This window comes from Triturus cristatus, chromosome 7, assembly GCF_964204655.1.
Source record: "Triturus cristatus chromosome 7, aTriCri1.1, whole genome shotgun sequence".
In the NCBI taxonomy this organism is placed as follows: domain Eukaryota; kingdom Metazoa; phylum Chordata; class Amphibia; order Caudata; family Salamandridae; genus Triturus; species Triturus cristatus.
The window spans coordinates 1,708,185,775-1,708,211,508 of NC_140590.1; the positions used below are offsets into that span (position 1 = coordinate 1,708,185,775).

General features: G+C 45.8%; 1 pseudogene across 2 annotated transcripts in view; it reads left to right on the plus strand.

Moving 5' to 3' along the window:
- Window positions 1-25,734, plus strand: part of LOC146812831 (epidermal differentiation-specific protein pseudogene) — a 155,919-nt pseudogene that overhangs the window by 12,006 nt on the left and 118,179 nt on the right. The window contains exon 2 of one of the 2 annotated variants that reach the window (XR_014966913.1): window positions 23,196-23,296. The exons of the other annotated variant lie outside the window; for it this stretch is intronic. The product of XR_014966913.1 is annotated as an epidermal differentiation-specific protein pseudogene, transcript variant X1 (transcript). The remainder of the gene's footprint in view (window positions 1-23,195; window positions 23,297-25,734) is intronic. 2 annotated transcript variants of the gene reach the window in all.

Here is a 25,734-nt window from a genome sequence, read left to right on the forward strand (position 1 = left end):
ATAATATCAAAAAATAAACTTGTGTTATCTGTGATATTGCGACCTTTGACAAAACCTAATTGTTCCTTACTGAGTAACATGGGGAGATGCGGTTCCAGTCTTAGAGCTAAAAGATTTTATAGTCCACGTTGACTAAGGAGATGGGTCTATAGTTTTTACAGAAGTGTTGGTCTTTATTAGTTTTCGGTATTAGACAGATCAAAGTTTCAGAGAAAGAGGCAATGGACTTGCGAGAAGTGATAAAGGAAGAAATAAGGGTGTGCAAATGTGGGAGTACTAAATGAGCGAAGTGTAAATACAATTCCACTGTGAAACCATCAGGGCCAGGAGCTTTGTCTTTTTAAGGGTTTTTAAAGCATTGAATAATTCTGATTATGTGAGGTCAAATTCCAGTGATGTTAAATCCAATTGAGGGTTAATGTGTTTTTGTATTGTGGAGAAGTAGTGGGAGAGGTCTGTGTCTGAAGGTATGTTTTTTGGTGTATAAAGAGATTTGTGGAAGTGTGCAAATTCTTGAAGAATATCAGGATCTTTACGTTTCGGTATTTGATTATCATCTATAATGGAATCAATGTGAAGTTTCTGTTGTTTAATTTTTAAGTAATCGGATAGAAGTTTGCCCGATTTATTTTGGCCCCCATAGTACTTTGCTGAGGATTTTAGTACATGTAAGGAAGCCTGTTTAGTGGTTGATTCATTAAAGGCTATCTTTGCATTAATGAGTTCATTGAGAGTTTCTTTTGACTTTGATATATAAAAAGAGTGTTCAAGCTTTTTAATTTTATCAAGAAGGGTGTTGTGTGTTATGCAAAAAGCTTTGTGCTTGTTTGACACAAATCTAATAACGAAGTGTCTAGTAGTGGCTTTGAAGGCATCCCATACTGTGTGGAAGGAGACATCTTTTGTTAGATTAATAGAGAAGAATTCTTGAGAAAAGGAGGCAAAATAGGATTTAAACTTGGGGTCGAGAAGTAAAGAGTTATTAAAACGCCATTTTTTGGGTGATATGGAATGACTCAGTTCAGTTCAGTTCAAAAGCTTTATTCGGTTTGCAGGATACAGCTATATAAGCAGAACAAAATAATAATACAAAATTGAATAAAAGATTTGATCATAAAAAAGTTCATTTGCGTATCAGAAAAAGACCACATTAATCTACTTAGTACATTGCAATATAAAGGTTCTGCCCCTTTCAATGCCAAGAGGGAATTCCATTAGCATTAATTGGCAATTTGTAATTTCCACATATGGTAACAAATATATAACAACTGTGCAAAAAATGCAAGGTGCAATGAGGCATTATTAAAGTACATTATATATCCACAATCTCCTCAAAATTAGGAGTATAAAAAAGTTGCTATCAATACATAGTAATGTGCAAAAGAGGCATTTATGGTTTCACTTATTTAGCAGGTAGGATACAATACAATTATCTGAGTTTCCTAGACATGATATTAACAATATTTAACCATGTGCAAATTCCACATTTAATAACAAACATGTAATAACTGTGCAAAATGCAAGGTGCAAATGAGGGCATTAACAGTGCAATACACATCCGCAGTCTCCTCCAAATTGGAGGAACATAAAGTTGCTATCAGTGCATAATAATGTGCAAATACGCAAATATATTAAAAACTACATGGGACAGATTATTGACCCCCTCATAGATACACATTTTAGCACATAAGATGCAGTAAAAAAAACAAATATCTGAGTTTCCTAAAGATGATAATCACTTCATTGCAGTTTTGGTGGAACGAACATTATATTTTAAAAAAATAGGTTTAAGATACAGTTTCCTAAAATGGTAATAAAACTTACAAAACAGTAAAAAATGGCAACAGCTTTGTCTTGAAATATTGTCACAGGGGCACAAAGAGTTGGATCTGATTCTCATGTGCGGGAATGACACTAAGTGGTGAACAATCCCAAACCTTAAACGGGTTAGGACAAATCGGTGGGAATTACGTGTTACAGTGGTGAGATGTGTCTGAAAACCTTTGTTTAAGTTTAAATCGTAATAGAATACTGCAGTTGGTAAATTTCTAAGCTGCCTCTCTCTGGCCGCTCTCTTATATGACAAAAACCTCAATTTGAGATCTTTCTTAGAGATCGACGCTGCAGCTTCTGGTCTCAAACGAATGTTACAGTTATATAGAAGGTTAAACCAATAATAGATATAACTCAACCAAGATATGCGAGACGAATGGTCTAGCCTCAAACAGTCTTTAATAATTGTTTGTGTAAATAGTGTTTCAGGTTTGGACCAAATAGACCGCCAGAGTAATAATGGGCGTAATGCAGCTAAATCCATAACATATTCTATCCCAACCTCCTCGTGAATTAACTCGGTTGATGCTGAGGGAGGTACACATAGTAATTTTTTTAGAAACGTATTTTCATCGTTCTGTAGAGAATTCACACAATGGTGTCCCCACACCCCTGCCCCGTACAATGCCGATGAAACACACCTGGCATTGTAGATAGCCATCATTTCTTTTATTCTTTTTTGCCCCAATTTAGCGGAGAATCTAAATACACTATTGGTGTTTCTACTCATCTTCATTCTCACGTTCTCATCCTCATTTGCCCATTTCCCATCTCTGGAGAATGTTATGCCTAAGTAGCAAAACCTACTGACCGTCTGCATTTTAACTTTATCGATAAAAAAGGTACTAGCCGGTTTTACTTTCTTGCCACAAATCATTGCGAAGGTCTTGGATTTATTAACTATCAATTTTCTATTTCCAATAAATAGCTCAAAGTTATCGATAAGACGTTGTAAACCAACCTGTGTTCGCGATAGAAGGATAGCGTCATCCGCATATAATAAAATCGGGATAACACACCCATCTATAATAGGGGCATCCGAAGGTAACTGACTTAAAATAGAATCAATCTGATTAATAAATAATGAGAATAAAAAAGGCGCTAAAACACAACCCTGTCGGATTCCTCTGGCAACTTTAAAAAACGGTGTACATTCCCCTGATGGTCCATAGCGAACTTTGCATGACAGTCTTGAGTAGAGCCGTGCTAAAAAATATACACATTCCTTTGGGGCACCTAGTCCTAATAAGATTTCCAATAAGATTTTATGATCTACAAGATCGAAAGCACTGCTCAGGTCTGCGAAGCAAAGGAACAGATTGCCCTCCTTTGCAATTGTGTATTTATTAAGAAGGAGGTTCAAATTTACGCACTGTTCCATTGTCCCCACACCTTTCCTAAAACCATATTGTGCTTTTGATAAAATTGTATTTTCCGTGGCCCAAGTTTCTAATCTTTTTAGCATAATCCTACTCATTATTTTAATTGAGGAGTCCAAAAGAGAAATTGGGGGATAGTTACTTGCCCCAGATTTGGAACCTTTTTTAAAAAGGGAGATAATTAAGGCTTGGCCCCATGAAATAGGTATCTGTCCCACCGCAGTCGCGTTAAAGAACCTAGTCAGAATAGGGGCCCACAAATGTAACTCAGTTTTGTATAGGTCCAGCGGGACCCCATCAGGTCCAGGGGCTTTACCCCCTTTACTATTAGTTAGGCCCTCATATACCTCATCTAGACTTGTATCCAGGGGTAAATTTGGCCAAGTACAATTGCTTGACATTAAAGAATCTAAAACTATCCTTTCGGGGTTAAAAATATTTAAAAGGGGGAGGAGCCTAGCGCGCATCCAAGATGGCCGCGTAGGTGCGAGGCTCCCGAGGACCTCCGCAACCTCCTACGTTTATCCTGTCTTCATCCTGAATTGGTTGAGGGGACTGTGTCGGTAAACCTGAGCTGAGGTGGTACCCGTTCTCCTTTTTCGCATCGGACCTCGGGTGTCGGAATGAGCACCGAATGAAGTTTGCGGCCTGCTTCTCTCCTGAACCTGGACTCGAGTTTGGGGGTGACCCAGTGGAGAAGTGAATAACAACAGCAGGACGGGCCCGGCGAGTCGCGTACCCCACACTTTCACTTTCGCTTTTGAGTCCCCTTGCCGTCATCGCGAGTGGGATTACGGCGCTTCTTTGTGTGGTGGTGGCCTCGCTGGGGGACCCTGCCTGACTGTTTGCGGGGACCCACTCCGCCTTCCTGAGGTGACCTCCGGCCTTGATTGCTGGCTCTCCACTGCGAGAGCGGTGAGGGTGTGAGATATACGACGATGGCCACGAAGCAGGATGGAGATCGGTCGAAGGCCAAACCGACCCGGCGTGGCACCGCACTTCAAGTCAACGTTATGGATCGCTACACCCTCCCGAAGGGGTCTCCCGGCGGATCGCATAAGTCTTCCGAGTACCTCCCGGATGCCCAGGAGTCACCTGCGGATCTGACTTTGCAGGACGTCATGGGCGCCATTGCCGAGATGAAGACCTCAGTGGGCCAACAATTCGACACTTTGGCGCACAAACTCGACGCGGTCCTCATCGATGTCAACCTTGTGAGAGCTGATCTCTCCAAGACAAATGACCGTGTTGATTCTTTGGCCCATACTGAGTCGGGTCTCACAACTGAGGTAGCGGCCCTCCAGACGGAGGTGCGCCGGCTCCGACAGGCAAGTGCACTCACGGATCGGCGCCTGGAGGACTCCGAGAGCAGGGCACGGAGGAATAACGTCCGCATTATCGGAGTGCCTGAGGGACGGGAGGATTCGGCGGCGGATCTCTTTGTGGAGGGCCTGATTTCTAACCATCTCCAGCCTCGAGGACTGAGTAAATTCTTTGCGGTGGAAAGGGCCCATAGAGTTGCCGGTGGCAGGCCGAAGGTCGGAGCTCCCCCGTGGCCTCTTATTGCCCGTATTTTCAACTTTCGGGACAGGGATGCGATTTTGCAAGCTTCCAGACTGCACGGGCCGCTTAAGTTGGAGAACACGGAGGTGAACTTTTATCCTGACTTCACGCAGGCGGTCCAGAAACAGAGACTGAGTTTTATGGGCGTCAAGCGGCGACTTCGAGACATGAACTTAAAATACGCAATGCTTTTCCCGGCCAGGCTGCGTGTGGAGGTTGATGGTCGCACCCATTTTTTTGACCAGCCTGAGCCGGCCGGGGACTGGTTGGACACTTTGTCTGGGAGGCACGATCGGGATGGGACGGGGGCAGCGGGAGGAGAGTGCCCACCGGACCGGGTATGAGGTATTGACACTGATGCACATTCTTGATGATGCCACGTCTTGGCCACGCTTGGGGACTTTTGACTGGTGTGTCTTGTTCCCCCACCAGTGGAGGTTGTGCTGTGTCTCGCGGGGGTTCTCTTTCCTCCTCTAGGGGGTCTTTGTAGCGTAGTTTGTAACGGGGCGACAGGCACACTGCAAGTTGGGGGGGGCTGTTTGGGCTCATGCAGGGGTGCAGGGAGGGGGGAGTTTTGGTTGGGATGCAGGGTTGGGGTTGGACGTTGTTTATTTGTACCACAAGGCAGGAGTGTTGTTGTGCTATCCTCAGGGTGCTCTCTGGGGGGGGACTGATTGGCTTTGATTATGATGGGGGGTAGGGGACTGAGCCTTTTATCCTGGAATGTTAATGGACTGGGGGACAGGATAAAACGGGGGGTGGTCCTGCAGTTCTTAAAACGGATTTCACCCGCAATAGTATTTCTGCAGGAAACACACCTCATTGGAAATTCCTATCGCGCTATGAACAGACGGGGCTATCGCCTTGTAGCTCACTCGGGCTTCACATCTGGTTCGAGGGGAGTGGGCATTTTGGTTAAAGCCTCGCTCCCATTGGAGGTTGATGAGGTGCTCCATGATGACAGGGGACGATATACGGCTCTGGTGGGTAGGCTGGAGGGTAAAGTGATTGTTTTAGTTTCTGTTTATGTCCCGCCAGGGTTGCAGACGACTACTTTCGCCGACTTGGGGCGCCTTCTTCTTGGGCTGCCGGAGGGGATTCTAGTGCTTGGGGGGGACTTTAACGCTGTGGTTTCTGGAACTGAGGATCGTCACCCACCCAGGGATCTCCCCTGCGCCCAAGCTTGGTTGGCTGGCCTCTTGGATACCCTGGGGCTGGTGGATTGTTGGCGGCTGAAACACCCCACGCAGAGACAATACACCTTTCATTCTGGGGCTCATGGCAGTCTTTCAAGGCTTGATTATGTCCTGATGCCAGCAGCACAGGCGGGGAGGGTTGGAGAGGTGCGACACCTAGCTCGGGGTATTTCAGATCACTCCCCGCTTCTGTTGCACTTCGACATTGTCCCGAGGGGGGAGGGGAGGGTGGTCCCGATCAACCCCTGGTACCTGCGTGACCCCACAATTCGCGCAGATTTGGTTAAATCTCTTGAGCGATATTTTGAAGACAATGTGGGATCTGTGTCGTCTGCTGTTTCTTTGTGGGAGGCCTTCAAGTCGGTGCTCCGGGGGGAGGCCCTGTCCCTCATCTCCCATTCCCGGAGGCGCGCGCGGGAGGAGGTGACCCGTATCGAATCTGAGATAACTGAGGTGGAGGGTGATCTGGAGTGTGGGGTCGCGGACGACAAATTGCATGCTCTCAGACTTAAGCAGGCGGACTACAGGGCCCTAGTCACGGAGGCGGCCAGGGGCTTGAGTAGAGAGCAACAGGGGCGGCTGTATGATGTGGATGATAAGGCTGGTAAATTGATTGCGTGGTTGGATAAAAGGGAGAGAGCGAGTCGCGTGGTCCCGTTGATTGAGAGACTGGATGGTGTGTGTGTCACTGAGCCGGAGGAAATTGTTGCTTGTTTTGCTGAGTATTTCCGGGGGGTGTATTCCCCGGTATCTTCCCGCTCGGAAGAGGATTCCCATGACCTGCTTAAAGACATTGCGCTGCCTTCCCTCTCGGAGGAGGATAAACTGTTGTTGGATGCGGCTCCGACATCTGATGAGATAGCCCTCGCCATACGTTCGGTCGCCTCTGGCAAGGCCATGGGTCCTAATGGCCTGCCCATCGAATTGTACAAATTGCGACCGGACACGCTGGCTCCGCATCTCCGTGATATGTTCCTCGCGGCCCGGTCGGCGGGTTCCCTCCCGCTGGACCAGCGTCTTGCCACTATTGTAGTTATTCACAAGGAGGGGAGGCCGCGGGATCGGGTCACGTCTTATAGGCCTATCTCGTTGCTGAATGCGGAGCCGAAAATTCTCGCCAAGGTGCTGGCTAATCGGCTGGTTGGCGTGGTGTGCGATCTGATCCATCAAGACCAGTCCGGCTTTATCCCTCATCGCAACACCGCGCTCAACCTACGGCGTCTGCATGGGGTGCTCGCGAGGGTACCGTTTATACGAGAGCCAGCCATTTTGGCGTCCTTGGACGCCACTATGGCGTTTGACACGCTTGAGTGGCCTTATATTTGGGTGGCGCTGGCTAAGTTTGGGTTTGGCCCGGGATTCATTGGCTGGGTGAAATTGTTATATTCCGGACCGCTGGCGCAGGTGGTTGTGAACGGTAGAGTATCGGCTCCCTTTGAATTGGGCAGGGGCACGAGGCAGGGCTGCCCGCTGTCGCCGCTCCTCTTTGCGCTTGCCTTGGAGCCTCAGGCGGAGATGCTGCAGTGGAACCCTTCGATTCGTGGTCTCCGATGGACACCCAAGTATGAGGATCGCGTCTCCCTTTACGCGGATGATATTCTTTTGTACCTTGCTTCCCCGCGTAAATCATTGATCGTGTTGGTGGATGTTTTGCGTTCATTTGGTTGCAACTCCGGATTAGTCATCAACTGGGCTAAATCCTGTGTGTATGTCCTTTCGGGAGAGGCTCCTATCCTTCCGCGGGGTTGCCCTATCCAGGTTGCTCCACAGGGATTTAAATACCTGGGTATCTTTATCACCCTTGACGCTGCGGCCCGCTATACACAGAACTTACTCCCCCCCCTCCGGCGCCTGAAGGAGGAAGTGGCATGTTGGAGGCGCTTGCCGCTCTCGCCGCTCGGCCATGCGGCACTGTTTAAAATGATGTCGCTGCCACGTTTCCTATACGCCCTACAAAACACGATGGACGTCGTCCCGGCACGCTACTTTCGGGAGGTGGAAGGTCTGCAGAGCCACCTGTTTTGGGATGGGAGGCCGCGTATCGCCCTCGCGAAGCTAACGCTCCCGTGGTATGACGGGGGGGTCGCCCTCCCAGACATCAAACGGTATTACTGGGCCTCCCAGCTGGCTGCGATAAACCATGGCCTCTACGGGCCCGCCCTTAACCCGGCTTTTGAAATGGATAAATTGTTACTGCCGGGAGGCGACTATAATCGTGCGCTCTACTCAAGATCGCTCGACGCACGCCTGACGGGTCCCACGCGGGTCACGGTACGGGTGTGGCACGCGGCGAACTTGGCGATGGGATGGAAGGATCGGTTGACCCGGGCGACGCCATTGTATGCATCGGAGCGATTGGGCTGCTTGTGGACCTCGAAAGGCTTTGAGAAGTGGGACACAATAGGTATCAGTAAGGTGGGTGATCTTTGGACGAGGGGGGGATTTAAACCGTTCGATGTGCTGCAGGCGGAATTCCAGTTGCATGACAGGGAATACTTCCGGTATATACAGGTTCGTCACGCGCTGTGTTCTGTGTTCCCGGATGTGGCGTCCATCCCGGGGTGCTCCCCCCTGGAAGATAGGGTGCTAGATGGGCATGTCCCGGATGGCACTATCTCATTGATCTATAAAAAGCTCATCAACGATCGCTCGGGACTGCTGACTGGCCTTCGCGAGGCATGGGTCGCCGATGGATTGGAGCTGGATGACGAGGACTGGGTGTCTGCGGTGGCCTCCCCGAAAGAGGTGGCCATACCGGCCCGCCTTCGTTTCGTCCAGCTCAAGATACTCCACAGGGTCTACGTTACGGGACCGGGTCTGATGCGTATGGGATATGCCGTGGATGGGATGTGCAAGCGTGGGTGTGGTTCGCTGGGGACCTTCTTCCATATTTTGTGGGAATGCCCGGAGGTGGCGCGATTCTGGCGTGGTGTACATGCGGTGCTGCAAGCGGTCACGCGTGTGGCGCTGTTTCCCGAGGCTAGGAGATGTTTGTTGAATGTGTGGGAGCCAACTGATTACACGGTGCCGCAGACGTGGTGGGTGACTCTGGGATATATGGTGGCCAAGCGTGACATAGCCCAATTGTGGGGTTCCCAGAGGTCGCCAACGGTCTCGGTGTGGAAGGACAACATGGATTGGTGTATGTTTCGGGAGAAGGTAGTGTATGTTGCGAGAGGTAAGCCTGGGAAATGGGTGAAGGTGTGGGGCCCCTGGAACTCCTATCGTGGCGGGATTTGTGCCCCGCCACTGACGCCTGATTCGGCAGTGGCCCAGTCACCCTAGTCTGCTTGTTCCCATGGTCCTGGGTATCGGTTTTGCATTGTTTTTTTTGTTTTGGCCCGCCCTTCCCCCCCCCTCCCCCTATTTCTGTGGATCGGTAGGGTCCTCCCCAGGAGAGCTCAAAATGCTGCTTTGACTTTCGCTTCCTTGTGGATTTGTTTATTGTTTCTCTTAAAAATGGAACCGCCAATTGGGGGCTTCGGATGGTGTGGCCGCCAACGCTTCCTTCGATTTCTGGGACCTTTATCATTTGTCGTTTGTGTATCAATAATTGTATCTATGCTCCCACTGTTTGCTAGCGGCTGGCCGGAAGGTTGTAGGCCCATCCTTGTATATTTTTCGTATACTGTAATAAAGGTTCCAAAAAAAAAAAAAAAAATATTTAACAAATGTTCAGTCCATGAGTTACAGTCTACATGTGAGGAAATTTCGGGCACTCTGTCATTCTTTAAAAAGGAGCTATTTATAGTCTCCCAGTAGAGTTTATTATTGTTTGTATCTGCCGCTAAATTAAGGTTATTCCAGGCCTCTTCTTGAAGATCTCTTTTCCTATTGGCAAGGGTTACTTCATAGATACTGCAGAGATTTTTAATACTAATGGGATTACGTGGTTTGGTGCTCAAAGCTTGTTTTAAATCATGGAGGGCGCTAGTACATCTTTTATCAAACCATCCTAAGTTAATTTCTTTTATCCCAATATTTTTCTTAATGAGGAGGCTTTCTATTGTTTCATTAATCCTAAGAAAACTTGAAGTGTGATGTTAGGATTAACTTCCTCACCAAGACAGTAATCTATCTCCTTGCTACATTTTCTTATCACCTCCTCATGTATTTTATGTGGTACGATCCTCGTCCATCTGATCCTCATGCCATTCGGTCTCACAGCTTCAACGTTATTAATACAATTATTTTCCGTAATTTGTTTGTTGCCCCAGCATTGTAATATCATGAATATGCTATTATAGTCACTTAACGCTTGCTCATTCACCCATAAATTAGAATAAGCGGTGTTATTAGAGAGCAAAATGTGATCAATGTAAGTGTTAGCATTTCTCCCTGTAAAAGTAGGACAGTTAAAATTTTCCCTATTTTTCGTACAGCTAAGCAATTCCAAATCAAACTTTGCTATCATATCATTTATCACTGTGCCATAAGGGCAATGTGGGAAATGCAAACAATCAGTATCTTCCACATTTCCGCTCTCCCTTCTAAACCCACACAAATCGCTCATTGCAAAAGGGCATGGGCGAATATTAAAATCTCCTGCCCATAAGATAATGGGCTGGTTACGTGATAACGTCATAGCCCTCTCAATTTCATTTTCCAACGGGACTAAGATTTTTCCTCTATCAGTAGTAAACAAATTGTTATAAAAATTAATCAAAATTAAATCTTTGCCTTTATTAAACTCAAGTCGCAGTACCTGAGAGTAAATATCCACTGAGGTACAACTTCTGATTCTGCAGGTATTAAGTTTAGTTGATATTAGGAGTAATAAACCTCCCTTAGCCCTACCAGCGACTGAGCTAACTGCATTCAGGCAGTACGAGGTACAACCCTCGATGAAAATAGGCTCCTTGCGCCAAGTTTCTTGGAGGCATATTATATCATAACCCATAGTTATAAAATCCCTCCAAAATGGGGTTTCCAATTTTCCATTTATACCTGCTATGTTCCAGGTGACAACGCTATAACCCAAATCCAAGCCTAAGTTAACAGCTGGCCATCCATTATTTTCTACTACAAGAATTTCTTTAGGTAGGGAGGTATCTTTCAGATATAACTTGGCTGACGTGCAGATAGATTCCAGTCCCTCTATTGTATTAGCAGCTTCAACTGTGCCAGATTTAGGTGCCGTAGATGTTTGTGTGATTATAGCTGCGCCAAATTGGTGGCAGGTATCCTGACTGCCGAATCTCTTTTCTCCCTTACATTCTACAGATGTTACAGTCGGTATAGAGCTTATAGGATAACTATCCTGTTTTGTACCTTTTGGCAGATTAAGTCAGTCAATATCCTCCAGGGATTCCAAGACCTTGAATCTATTAAATGTTGGAATAGAAAAATTAGAACTATGTCTCTAATGATTTGCAAAATTATTGTTAGTTGAAAAGCAAGGTTCCAATAGGTGCCTATGAAAATAGCCTAATGGTAATAGAGTTGTATTGCATTCCCGCGCCGATGGCAATGGAGCATTTTTAAGGGTGCTTTTGGCCCATGAACAAGATTTAAAATGTATTATAACACATTCCCCCTCAAAGTTTTTCCTGAGGGGGCCTACCAACCCCACACTTTGTGTCAGTATGATCTGGCTGGCCCCCTCCATAGGGTAATTGCAATTATTGGCCAGCCAATGAAGGGTTTTATTTTTTAATGCATCGTGATTCTCTGTTTGCCCATTTCTTAACTCAGGTATGTTTGTAAGCACTGCCACATAAGCACTGCATTCTGGGGGAAAATGGATACAAGGAGGGGTCTGTCTAGTAGTTCTTGCTGTCGCGTGAGCTTCCTTGTCCCTGCATAGTTGTTCTATAGGTGTAATTTCTACATTGTCTTGTGCTGCCTGGTTAGTACTAGTAATTGAATTACCTTCCTCAGGTAATTGGGGAATTATAGCTGAACCTCCGCAAAGCTGACTTGTAACTTGTTGTTTACTAACAGGAACACTTTTGGTGTTTATGATAGAAACCGTGGAGAGTTTGTTATTGGTCACATTTGTTTTACCAGTACTTCCTTCAGTGGTGCTCTCTAGTGTAATGGTTGCTTCTGCACCTACTCTTTGTAGTTCGTGCGACCTATTTGTGTCAATGGATCCTCTTAGTTTATGGACTTCCCTCGCCAAGTTATCCACTTTTTCGTGTAAGGGCCTAATCAGCTCAGCTAATTTATCAAAAATAACTTCTATGTTAAATATATCCACAGACTTTTGTTTAGCCCTTGTGCGAGTAGTGACCATATTTTCCATTGTGGTTGTTTTTTTTTCCCTTTTCCTCGTAATGTTTCCCTGACCTGTAATTTTTTTCCGTGCACCTTTTGGGTTGACCAGGGGGGATAATAGGGGAACAGAGCTATCATCTGTTTCGAGCAGTCTAGGGGTGATCGAAATTTTAGACTGGATACTATCATTAATATTAACTCCATCTGTTCATTTGGAGTGCGTGCTTGTGGTATCCATTCGGTCTGAAGAATAAATATTGACAAAACTTCTTAACTTGGTTGGATCTTCATATACTGTGGTATTATTGTTGAAAGTAACCTTGAAAATGCACGGATGAAACAAACCAAATCGAGCACCAATAGAGCAAAGCGCTGGTCTCATGGTGAGGAACTCTCTGCGTCGATCTGCTGTGGATTTTGTGTAATCTTGTGAGAAGAAGAGTTGATGTCCTGAAAAGGAGATCCGTTTCATGAGCCTGGCTGCTGTTAAAACTTTGAGGAGGTCAGTGTATTCCAAAAAATACAATATAAATCCTCTCGGTTTTCTTGTGCTGGAAGAAGCTGAGTGAGTCGGACCGAGACAATTTGCGCATTGAATATTGAGGATAGTAACCTCAGGTAGCTGAAGCATTGTTGGTAAGATCCTTTGGAAGAAGGAGATTGGGTCTGGCCCTTCTGACCCCTCTGCAATGCCATAGATATGAAGGTTATTCCTCCTATTTCTATTTTCGAGGTTTTCAACCTGCTTTTGTAGTGCTATGACTTGAGAATGAAGAGCCTCGGTTTTAGCATATGATGAGTTCAGCGTCTCAACACTATGTTCGACTTTAATAGCTCTTTCTTCTAATTTCTCCCAACCATCTGTAAGAAATTGTATTTTGGTGTTTGTCTCTTCAACAAATGGTCTTAAAGCTTGAATCTCCTCCAGAAGAAGATCTATAGAAACCGATGAAGTTTGCTTTGGCAGTGAAGGGGTATCCTTTTTCAATCTTTTAGATGTTATTTTAGTAACTGCTGAAGGGACAGAAGCGGGACGTGTAGACGTGTAGACGCCATTTTAGGTGATGAAGTCAGAGGCCCTTCCATTTAGAAAAATGAAGCGTCTAGTTAGATTAGACCAGAGAGCAGCCTTGTAAACAATACTGACAGAAGAAATGTACTCAGCACTTCCACAATTATTGGAAATCAATAGCACATCTATTTATTTTATAGTAATATCATTTGAAAGAAAAAGGCATAGGCTGAAGAGCAAGGAGATTATGGAATACACTTATCAGTTAAATGCAGGTGCTTGAAAAGCACATGGGTGTCTGAATAGCAGATAAATAAGATTGAAATGAGCCTACTCAAAAATGCACTACCAGTTGCATCAAGCAAAAAGTAAAAGTAAAGACAATCTGTGAAGTAGGTTATGAAATGGAGGTTATTTCAAACATATCGAGCAGAAAGGACATAGAGAACAATCATTAAAGCCTATCCATAAAGGGTGTTGAAGTGATAAAATGAGCCTCAGATATGAATTAAGATAATTTAGTCACAAATAATAAAGTTTGATATGGATTCCATATCCTGATTTGTAGTATGGATATTGTCTTTTACCTCAAGTAGGCCTGGAAAATTGCCTCCAGAAATCAGAGCAGGACTAGAGCACACAGAAATTCGATTGAGGTAATTGAAAAGACTCCTTCACCGTATAACTGTTGAGCTTTGCTGCCTTCTGTATGAAAACTTGTGGTTGTCATGAAAACGTGCTGTGCCTTCCGATCGAGAGTACCTCAGGTCGCGGGCATCCACAAAATGGTGGCCAGCGCTCCCGTTCGGTCGCGAAGGAAAGGGCACTGTAACATTAATATGCAGCCGGAAGGAGCTCCGCACTTTATTTATGCGGGTGGAGAAAACAGTTCCGACATCCGCTCAGTTAAAAAAGTGAGCGTACGCCGTGTGTTGACTCAGTAGAATCCCGTCGTCAGTCAGCCGTCGCTCCCCGGGTCAGGGAAGCACCGCCATCTTCCTTGGGTGCAAGCCACGCCCCGCACCATTTTTCTTTAAAACTAACTATGAGAAATATCTATTGTTGCTGCCATGTTTGTGAGTGGCATGCTGGTATGTTTTTTTTAAAGCGCTACACGCCATCAAGGGAGCTTCAGAGCACTTTTGGGTTAGGTACAAGATTAGAAATGGGTCCACATGGGCAGGGAAACAGTAGTCCTGTACCACAATATCCTAATAATGGTAATCAAACACCAAGGTCTTAGAGGATGACCCTGCTATGAGGGAGGCTGGATTTAGGCATCAAAGCAGTCCAGGTGCAAGTGCAGACAGTAGAAGGAGTCAGGCCTTTGCATGATGAAAGAGGCAGGTTTTCGATGTTTTCTGAATCTGCTGAAGTCAGGTTCAAGATTTAGGTGCTTCGGGAGGGAGTTTCATGGTGATGATCTGTGTGTGTGAAGAGTGCTGACTTCTTGATGGGTGATAGGAGAGGAACAGCTTAGGTTACCGAGGTTGTGAGCAGCTGTGCAATACTTTGAGGATGAAGCAAAGTTATTTGAATTAGTGTCTCTAGTGTAGGTGAGACGTGGTCATAGCAAATCAGGCCAAACAGGAGACAGGAATCGTCATTCAGGACCGGCTGGAGCTTAGATATAGCATAAAAATGGAGGCCACGACTAAGGCTCATACAATAGTCGATGCAGGAAATCACCACTGCAAATATGGTAGCGGTTTTCTGAGCTATATGAAGTAGAGGAAGGACATCTTAAAGTAGACGTAAATGGTGGAAAGCAGCTTTAATCACTGAGCTTGCATAGTGATTGAAAGAAAGACTTCTATGAAACAACGCACTTAGATTGCATGCTTTTTCCACTGGCTGGTGGTAGGAATCTGAGGACTCAGGGCAGGGGAAAGGAAGATGGATCCGAGAGATGCTCTCAAGCAGCGAGGCGCAGACAGTTTTTCTGCATCCAGTGCTGAAGCACATATAAGCAGTGAAAGGCTTTCAATGAGTTGCAAGAGCTGTTGTCAAGTTTACATACCCGCGTATCATCAGCATACATACAATATCATTTATTTTAGGACTCACGTATACTAATGCGAGGGTTCATGCAAATGTGGAACAGGAACGGTGATAGAAGTGAGCCTGGTTGGACTCCACGGGTCATTACAGCTGATCCTGGAGAGGAACAGGCTCACTCTGACCGGAGTGTGGCTTAGGGGAAAGGAGGAATACTATGATAGTGCAGTTCCATTGATGCTAGCTGAGAGATTGAAGCCATTGAGCAATACATGATGGTCAGTGGCACTGAATGACACTGAGAGGCCCAGAAGGAGTAAGGTAAAGAGCGTGCCTTGATGGAGAGAGCTGAGACGCACTTCCCTAATGTATAGAAGTCTGGATTCTGCGGCCCTCTCTGGTTTAAAGATGGATTTAAATTCGATGAAGAGGCCATAAAGTGGCAGCAGGTCTCTTTCTAACTCGAACTAACAACATTTGCATTAAAGGATCCCTATGCAGGCTGCCCAATGTATTTACCATTCATGGGTATTGTAAAGCATCACTTTGCAGTATGTTAGGCACTTTAATTAATTTAGATTTGCAATATAATGCTTTACAATTATCAGTAGTTGAGCAACTGGGCAGTCCACATTTGACAAAAAACAGGAACACACAAAGTTTTAAAAATCTCTGGGAAGCTGGCATTGATAAATAATGCATTTAAATTAGTATGACCTGTCACAATTTCTATGGCCTGAGTATCATCCCAAAGTCAATAGGCCTGGCCTTTGAATCTGCTATGGTAAGCACACACAGTCATGGACAAATGCAGATCTATTGCAGTAGCACATTAAAGTCAGACCTGTTGTTTTTGCCAGTGGTCGTCATATTTATCGCTTTTAAAAAAGTGTTATTTTGACAAGACCTTCAGACATTTTGTGAGTGAGGTCGTTTGGCGTACTTATTGTCTGCCTCTAAATCAGGTAGTGACAGTGGGTGACAAGCACCAGTCATAAACTTCTGCTGTGATCTACCCTTGCTGTTAGTTGTTCACTGCAGGTGACCCCTGGAATGCCCACCAGAAGACCGCTTCATTCAAAGTACAAGGCTAGTTCACTGAATGGGGGTAGAGGACATGAGGTGGCATGCAGCATGAGTTCCACCATCTTCAGGTCCATCATGGCCTCCTCACTCCCCCATCTTAAGCTCATGATGAGGTTCTTGATTGCTCCTTTCTCTTGTGGCATCATCAGTTTCACTTTTTTTGTGTTACTGCACCTTGTGATTGAGCACACTTGTCTATATTGCCAGTCGCTATAGAACCGGCGTCCTCCTCATGCTGCCAGCCTCACTCTTGTGCTGCATTCATGTGTATTTCCATATCTCTGCTAATTTTCTCTTACTGTGCTTATTCTGTAAACTGTTGTGTTTCTCTTGTGTTTCTCTGTTTCTGTTCTGCTTTCTTCCACTATTGTGCTTCTTCTTTCACTCTTCTGCTCTGGCCCATTTCCCGCCTCCCCCCACCCCCCGTTTTCTCTATGTCTCTGCTTTTTTCCAATATTGTGCTTATTCTATAACTTTTGTGCTTCTCTCGTTCTCTGCTTATTCTTATTATTATGCTTATTCTGTAACTGTTCTACTCCCACCCATTTTACCCACTTCCTACTAACTCCTCTACTGATCGCTGCAGCCTAGCCCTGCCCACCACCTCTCAGTACTGCTCCCTCCTCCCAGGACATACTTAATCGAGGCCACAGGAGTGCCAAAGGCAAACCTGTCTGTGCACATCCAAGTCTTGACTGTACCCAGTGCCAGGACCCCAGGGCCCACCTGAAGGTACAACGCTGCCATCCTCCACAACGTGAACACCAAACGACACAGTGAACACTGCTGCCACGCTGCACCTCCCTCCACGACCATTCTCCTGAACCAGATTTACCTTCCACTCTTCTATGACCACCGTCATGCCGCAAAACCCCACACCGACCCCTCCCCCCACAGCGCCAGAATCAGGCAACTGACTCCATGGCCTACTCCTCAACACACGCTTGATGTGCAAGCATTCTACCAACTTATGGGGCTTCATCACCACCCTCGAACCGAACATTGTTTCCTCACTGAGACCTGGCTCAACCTGGCCTCCACCGCTGTCATCACCACAGAGATCCCTGACTGACACAAAATCATTACCTGGACTGCACCAACGAGCCAGGAGGAGGAATAGCCATCATCCACAAAGAGGCCATACAGTACACCACGACCACCCACAATACCACCATCCTCATGGAACACCTCAACTTCAAGTTCCACATGGAAAACAAGACAACCATCAGAGACAACTTTCCGTAGTGACCCTCGGGCCAATGCTCTAGCTTCTGCATCCCCATCGGAGTCTTCATTGCACCCCTAGCCCTGGACTCCAAGGGCTAAATCTTCCTTGGCGATTTTAACTTCTACATAGATGACCACAATGGCAAAACGGCCCATCTCCTCGAGAATATGAACAGCCTCGGACTGACGAATATCGTCCGAAACCCCATGCACACCACAGGACACATGCTGGTCCCTATTTCACCTGCAGCAACCGCATCAAAGACAGGCATGTCACAGAACTTACATGGACGATCACTCTATCATCCACTTCAGCTTCTCCAAACCTCCACTGTCACCTGCAAGATGGCCAGAGACCCTGGACCAAAATTTCAAAGACCAGCTTTATGGATGCCCTCAACACCTCAAACCTAGCTGCTGCCACCAATCTGAACAGGGAATTATTTAAAAGCGCACTACCACCTAAGAGGTATACTGATGCTGTATTACTCAACAGCAAAACATATGATGCTGAACAGTGTATCAATGATCAACAACTATTTGTTTAGGATTGTGTCTTAACCACACTCTTTTAAGCCCTTTCCTAAAGTGGACTAGCTCACCAGACACTCTCAGGGCAGTTGGGAGATCCTTCCATAGGCGAACTGCTTCGATCATGAAGGCGAGCCCCCCTCAATCTGGTTCTTCTGAATCAAGTCATACTGGCACTATTAGCTGAGAACAAGCGAAAGTTCTTGTTTGGAACATGCCATTTTATTCTTTTTTTTGCAGGGGAGATGGTCCAAAGATATGAAGGGCTTTAAAAACAATACAGAGATATTGTAACCTTATTCTCTGTATTAGTGAGAACTAGTGTAGTGGCTTCATGGACTGGGAAGCAGAGGACCTTCTTGGTATATTTAGGATCAGCCTGGCTGCCACCACCTGAACACTCTGAAGTCTCTTGGTTAGATACTTTGGGGCTCATAGTAGCAGGGCATTACAATAATCCAGCTGACCCAGAATCACACTGCATTCTAGATGAAATGGGAAGCAGTGGGAGAATCTTATGCAGCGCTCTAATTAGGGAGAAGAAGACTCCAACCATCTTGCTAACATTGACTTCCAGGCTGAGATTCCTATGAAATGTTACACCCATTACTCTGAGGGCATCAAGAGCTTGTCTGAGGACCTGGGCCAGAAATTAGGAGGAAGAGGGTTGAAACTTTGGCGCTGGGCAGCATAAAATCTCTGTCTTGTCACCATTAGACTGCAGTGTGTTGGATTTGAACCAGGCCGCAGCCTTTTGCATGTACTCGTGGAATATATCCAGTGGAAGTGATAGATGTATGTATGTATGTTCTTATATAGCGCTCGACTTACCCTTGGGCATCTCAGCGCTTGCATTGGGAACCCATCCTGGCTTTTTCCCTGTGAGATAACCCGTACAGGGCATCCCCAAGGTGAAAGCCAGGCATCCCGCCACAGGGGGGGAGCCGTAGTGGAGATTAAGCAAGCTATTGCCCAGAGTTGCAGAGTGTGAACCCATGATTCGAGTAGGCACCGAAGTGAGAATTATCGAGTCCGTGGACACTTGGGCTCAGACCCTGCCGCGTCGGGAATTGAACCCTGGTCCCAGGTCTGACCTCTGCTTCAGGGTATGCCTCCTCTAACCAGTGAGCCACACTTCTCCACATCTCCTTCTAATCACAAGATCAATTTGGTATCATCAGCATAGTTGACTAGGTTGATCTTTTATGATTTGTTGATTGAAATCAATGGACACATATAAATACTAAAAAGTGTGGGACTTACTGAAGATCCCTCTAGAGCACCATGTTTAATGTCCTATATTCAGAGCAAAAAGGGGGAAGGGCTTTAGCCTGGTGTGTCTATTAGACAGGTTTGACTGCAGACACTTTGCCACCATGCCCCCAAATCCACCTGAAGAGAGCCTATTCAAGAAAATGCCATGGTTGACCATATCGCAAGCAGCAGACAGATCTAGCGAGATCAATATCACTATATGTCACTTGTCTGCTTGCATTCTAAGATCATCCATGATTGTGAGTAGAGCAGTTTCAGTTCCATGCCCTTAATGGAAACCAAACTGCTCGTCCTCCTATATGGGATTTGTTTCTAGGAAATGAGAGAGTGTTTTGCTGACAAAATGTTCCAAGATTTTAACTAGATAAGGTAGGAGAGATGTTAGTGTAACTGTAGTTAATTAGAGACATGGGATCTACAGTTGGCTTTTTCAGAAGCGGAATGACATTTTCCCTTTTCCTAAGCATTGTAACCACTCTGCTATTCAGGGATTGGTAGGAAATTGTCCATCACTGTGAGAAGAGTTCACTCTTCAATTTGTTCGAGATCTGCTGGGATAAAGGGTCCTACCGGGATCCAGAGGATAAGTTATGTCAAGTTCACTGAAATTGTCCTCACTTAGGTTCTCAAAATGTTCTAAAGCATTTATTTGTCCTGATTGAGCAGTATCACAGATGGAGTATCTATGAAAGGTGTTACCTTGAGCCCCATGGCCAAACAGAAGGATCTGAGTCAATGAGATGGTCTCTATCCCATCTGTGATTTTTTTAATTTTCTCCTCGAAAAATATTGCCAAATTATCACAAAGATATTGTGAGGCAGGAACATGATTATTTAAGCACTCTGGTTTGGACAGCCAAGATAGCGCTGAAGTGGTATTCCTCTTTAGCTCTGGTAGTATCTATCTTATATTTTCGTATGGCATCTTTTAAAGCTTTTTTATCCTTTGCATCATAGAGCTTCCTCCGATTCCTTTCTGCTGCTTTACAGAACATTTTCAATTTGTTGAGCTCTGCGGTGTACCAGGGGGCTGAGAATTTTCTGTAGATTCTCTAGTTCTTTATTAGGGAAAACCAAACTAGGGTAGTTCTAATCTTGTTTCCAAATTCTATATAGTTTTCTTCCACTGGCTTATTTGCATCAATAGGGAACGCAATATTGAACAAGGGTTGTTTTTTTGAGAATTTAAGAAGTTTTTTCCATTCTCTGCTGCTGCGTCTGACATTAGTGGGTGTCTTTTGGAGGACTGGTCTTTTGTTTGAATGGAAAAGTTCATCAGAAAGGGGTCTGTCCAGCACAGAGGAAGAATAACCCCTGTGAAAGCGAGATTTTTGGTAGGAAAAATGAGATCTAAAATATGTCCATCGAAATGCATCGGGTCTGTCACTAATTGTTGCAGTCATAAGATCTCACATGACCCAAGAAGGTTTTATAGGGCTGGTCCTGGGTCTCCCACAAACCATAGATTGAAATCTATCTGGAGTGAGCTAAGATCATATTGCGAAAGATATCAATCAGAGATTCTAATTAGGGGCTGTATGTACCTGGAGGCCGATAGCATAAATGCCTGTGAATAGCTGGCCCTTAAGAACTTCAATGCCTGGATCACCAACTGTGCTGACAGCATCGCCTCCATCGAAAGCAACAAGCATAGAAGATATTCCAAAATGTCCTGTGGGGACACCCAAGAACTCAGAACGGCGAAGTGTGAGATCAAAGAACTGAAGAAGACCTCTGACAGCATCATTCAAGACCTTCCCCAACCTCTAACACCGCTTGCTGAGGGCAACAAAGAAGGCAGCCCTAGCCTCACACATCAAATGCAGAGCTAACAACAGCAAGGAACTTTTCAACAGCATTAGGGATTTCTCCAAATTGCTGCCTGCGATCACAACATCACACCCTCACAGAAGCTGTGTGACAACCTCGTCAACTTCTTCCACAAAAAGATCGCAACCATTAGCAGAAACTTTGAACCCCAGCCTGCACCTAGGACTTCCTCAAGAGGCACACCCTCACTACAAATGACACAAACCATTGACTGACTACCTGGAACCACCTCTCCGCCCAGAACACCACCCCCATCATGAATTCCAACCATTCGGGAGCTCCCTCAGACCCATTCCAGCACCACAACTTCAACCTTGGACACCAAAGGATTGGCCAGGAACTCATCACCCTCTGCCAAACCCAGTGTACACAAAAACTCCTGGTCGATCTTCTTGAGTTCATTACCAGCCAAGGCCTGGAAAAGACAGTCAACAGCCAAATCACAACACACCTGGAGAATAACCAGCTAATCAACAATGCGCAATCCATCTTCCGTAGCAAGTAAAGCACCAAGACTACGCTGATTGTTCCCACCAATGACATCAGAACTTTCTTCGACCAAGGAGAAATAGCAGCTCTTATCCTCCTCAACCTCTCAGCAGCCTTCAACAATGTATCAACACCACACGCTGATTGATAGATTCTACCACATTGTCATCCAAAGGGATGCACTCAGATGCCTGACCTCCTCTCTCAGTGGAAAAACTCAGAGGATCCACCTACTACCCTTCACCTCCAAACCCAAGGATATCATCTGCAGTGTCCCCAGGGCTCATCCCTCTGCCCCACACTCTGCAGCGCATAAATGACACCACTGGCCAACATCATCAGATCTCAGGGCCTCAAGAAAATAACCTACGCAGATTACATTCAACTCAACCTCTCCCTCACCAATGACCCAACCACCAACTGGACCAATTTCCACAGGTGCATGACAAGCGTTGCCGACTGCATGAAGAACATCAGCCTTAAGCTGAACACAGACAAGACTGAAGTACTGATCTTCTGCAACAACAGCAACTCAATGGAGCAACTCCTGGTGACCCTAAGACCTGGGACCTGCTCCCATACCCACCGACCGTACCAGAAACTTCAGGATCATCATAGGTAACAGGGCTCACCATGAAATCACAGATCAACGCCATCTTCGCCGCCTGCTTTCTCACTCTGTTCATGCTACGTAAGATCTTCAGGTGGCTACCTCTGCACACCAGATGCGCCGTGACACAGATCTTCATCACCAGCCGACTGGACTATGGCAACCCTCTCTACATAGGAATCACCACACACATCCTACAGAGACTTCAAACCATAAAGAATGCTGCAGCCATGTTCATCCTTGAACTCTGCAGACAAACCCACCACACCCAACCTTAGGCAACCCCCCTGGCTTTCCTTACAGAAGAGATACAAAATCAAGCTGCTTACCCATGCACATAATGCCCTACTCAAACAAGGACCCAGCTACATTAACCACTGACTCCATTTCCACTAACTGTCGGGAAGATTCCACTCTTCTTCCCTATCACTTGCCTACACTTCTCACATCTACCTAAGCAGAAGTGGAGGATGCTCCTTCTTCTATATCGCAGCGAAGACATGGAATAGTATCCCCACGCATCTCTGAGCCATCACCTCACTTTCAGAGTTCCAAATGGCCCTCTAAACCCCGCTGTTCAAATGGCTCTCCTGGGACCTGCAACAGCCTAGATACACTATCAAGTGATTAACGATGCTATATAAATCTTTGTTGATTGATTGATTGAGTCATCACACTGCATAAATTAGAGATGACTGACCCAGTCAGCTTCTGACTCTGAATTGGCACTTGAGTACAGTTTCACAAGCACGTAGGGTCAGTTACACTGGCCCTAATGCAATAGATATTTACTGCCTACTCATAAATATTCCACAGCTGGCAGCAGAACCTGGTGCCTGCTAGCAAGAGACTGTTGGTTTTGCATAATCCACTTTCAATACACTACATTAAAATCTTAGGTTGACTATCATTAATGCAGGTGTGCCTTATTATTCTTCTCCTTGTAGATCCAGTAACAATCATTAATTGCCCGCTGCAAGAGTTGTTCGAAGTCAGAAGAAGTACTTTAGAAGCTACCTAAGTTGTTGGGAAACCACTTTGTTGAGAGGTAAGTGTGAAAGATTTCCAATAAAGGTTTCTTTTTCAGAACCACATACAAGGATTGGGATAAAAGGGCCCGGCTTCCATGCCGACTGTCTAATTCTTATAAGAGGATCAACTCCTGGATGACCTGAGAGAAAGTGTTGTGGGATCTGCTAGACAGTAAATGAGAGGATGTTGATCTTTTGCAGCAATTTCCATTGATACATGGGTTTTAAGTAGTTTGTCACAGCATGGCTGTAGGAAGGTGGAGTATTATGTGGTGATGCTTGCTAGGCACAATAATAAATCCTTAGCTCAGTCCTGATACTGTGGCAAACAACAGTCAGGCTTTACTAGAGGAACACGTGTTAAGCATTTCATAGTATCAACATGGAAGATAAGTCATTGAGACAACTCTAAAGAAGTCTGACACCAATTTAAAACAAAAAGCAGAGTTTTATATAATGTTAGACACCAAAATGAGCATAACTGAAAAGGTATAACCGAAGTTATGAATTTTGGACAGAAGGAAATCAGTGCATTTCAATACAGTGAAATTTTACCATTGCGGTTCATGAGCAATGACACTAGTGACACTAGCAGGTAGAGTTACATGGAACCCACTGAGGGATAAGGTGCTGTGGGTCTCAGGATCAAGCCACAACATTCCGTTCAATTTTACCTGGCCCGAGAGACCCAGGTGTAGAGTTGTCCTAATTGTCCTTGGTGCTGAAATGGGAGCTAAAGGGGAGTTAGATTTACTGCTGGGATTGTGCTGGGTGAGGTAATCGATGCAAAAAGTCAACAAAGTAGCCGCTGTTGATGTTGACTGTGGAGTTCCTTACTGATGCAGTGTCGAGCAATGGTAGTGGTATCTGTGCTAGCCAGCCAGTAACAAGCCTTGGTAGTGGTAAGGGCAGCAGAAAATTATTTGAACACCTGGAGATCTGGTCAGGACTTTGTTTCCCACAATGCAATGGACCATGTACTTTTGGGCGTTTCCACGTTGGGCCCGATTACCAGAGATTCTTTGGTTCTGTACAGAGGACTAGTGCCACTAATCCAGGGGAGTCTGAGGTTGCTTCCGGCTCGCACAGGGGCCCCTTTGTTTGGAGGAATCAAGCTTCAGGCTAGGATGAGTGCAGGAAAGTTACTGCAGGTAAACAGTGTCCCTCTTTTGGTTTGTGCAAGTCCTGTTGTCGAAGACTCGGGGCTCTTCTGTGTCCCCTTTGATGGTTGTTAGTTCAGAACTGAGGTTCTGGTGTGAGGGATGTCCCTTAAATCCTAGATTTAGGGGAGTTAGTGATGTGGAAGCAAGTAGCAAATAGGCTGCTTGTCGCTACAGTTAGTCCACCCTTGCGGTGACCACATCCAGGTGTGTGGTTACCTCTTCTACCCAGAACCTTCTATTCTATTCTGCCATTTCAAAACATGGTAGAAACCTGCTCTTGCAGTACGGACCGACCATCCCACCCTAAAGATGTGGCTATCCTTCTGAGGGTGGGCACCTCCTGACTATTTAATGTTTACACCTGCCCAGGTGTAAGTGAGCATGGGGCAGTGGGAGGGGTGTTTCCTCCTCTGTAAGGCAGCCTGCTTGCATATCAGAGGCGGTGCATGCTTTGAAGCTGACAGCCTTGATGTGCCACCTCACTAGCCAGCCTGTTGAGGAGGGAGGTGCTACCTCCTTCCCATCCAGGTCATAGTTTGTGACTCCTGGGAAAGTCCACACCTCCGAGTTGGGGTCAGATTCATGTCTTGGCGGTAGCAAGCACTGACTGCCAGCCAGAGCACCGGAAAGACTGGGCAATCTCTAAGGTAGCCACCTGGGTGCATGCCAAATCTTCCTTGGCACGAGAATTGTCGGTGATGAGGCACATTGTTGATACCAAACATGACATATTTCAGCGATACCATAATGATGCTGCCAACCTTGGGAATGCCCAGGTGCCAGCCCATTTTATCTTATGGACCACTGAACACTTCATGTAGTTTCAAATGGGGAAAGCCACTATAGGGACACATTAGCTTGAACTTATATATCCTTAACTTTATTATAATGCACATTGCCTCCGGGGTTCAGCAGGCCTTTCTTAGGGGTGACTGGCAAATATATGAAAAATAATGTATTGTCACTGACACACATTGTGAGGGCAAAGACTAGTTTGAACAGTTTGCAGTGCTCTTGCAGTATGCAACGGAGGCCTGCTGCCAGCTATTTACTTGGTCACTCAGGGTGGCACAAACAGTCCTTCAAGCCCTGGTGGCCCCTTTCAAATTTCTGCCCTGGGTACCCTTGGTACCGCGTTACTAGGAACTTATAAGGTGGTTAAAATCCATGCCATTTGGGAGTATCAATTTGCTACATCATGTTTTAGGGAGAGAGCCATGGCACTGGGGTCTGGGCAGCAGACATAAGTGCACTTTTAGAGTCATAACCATCAGCATCTGGAGGAATAAGTG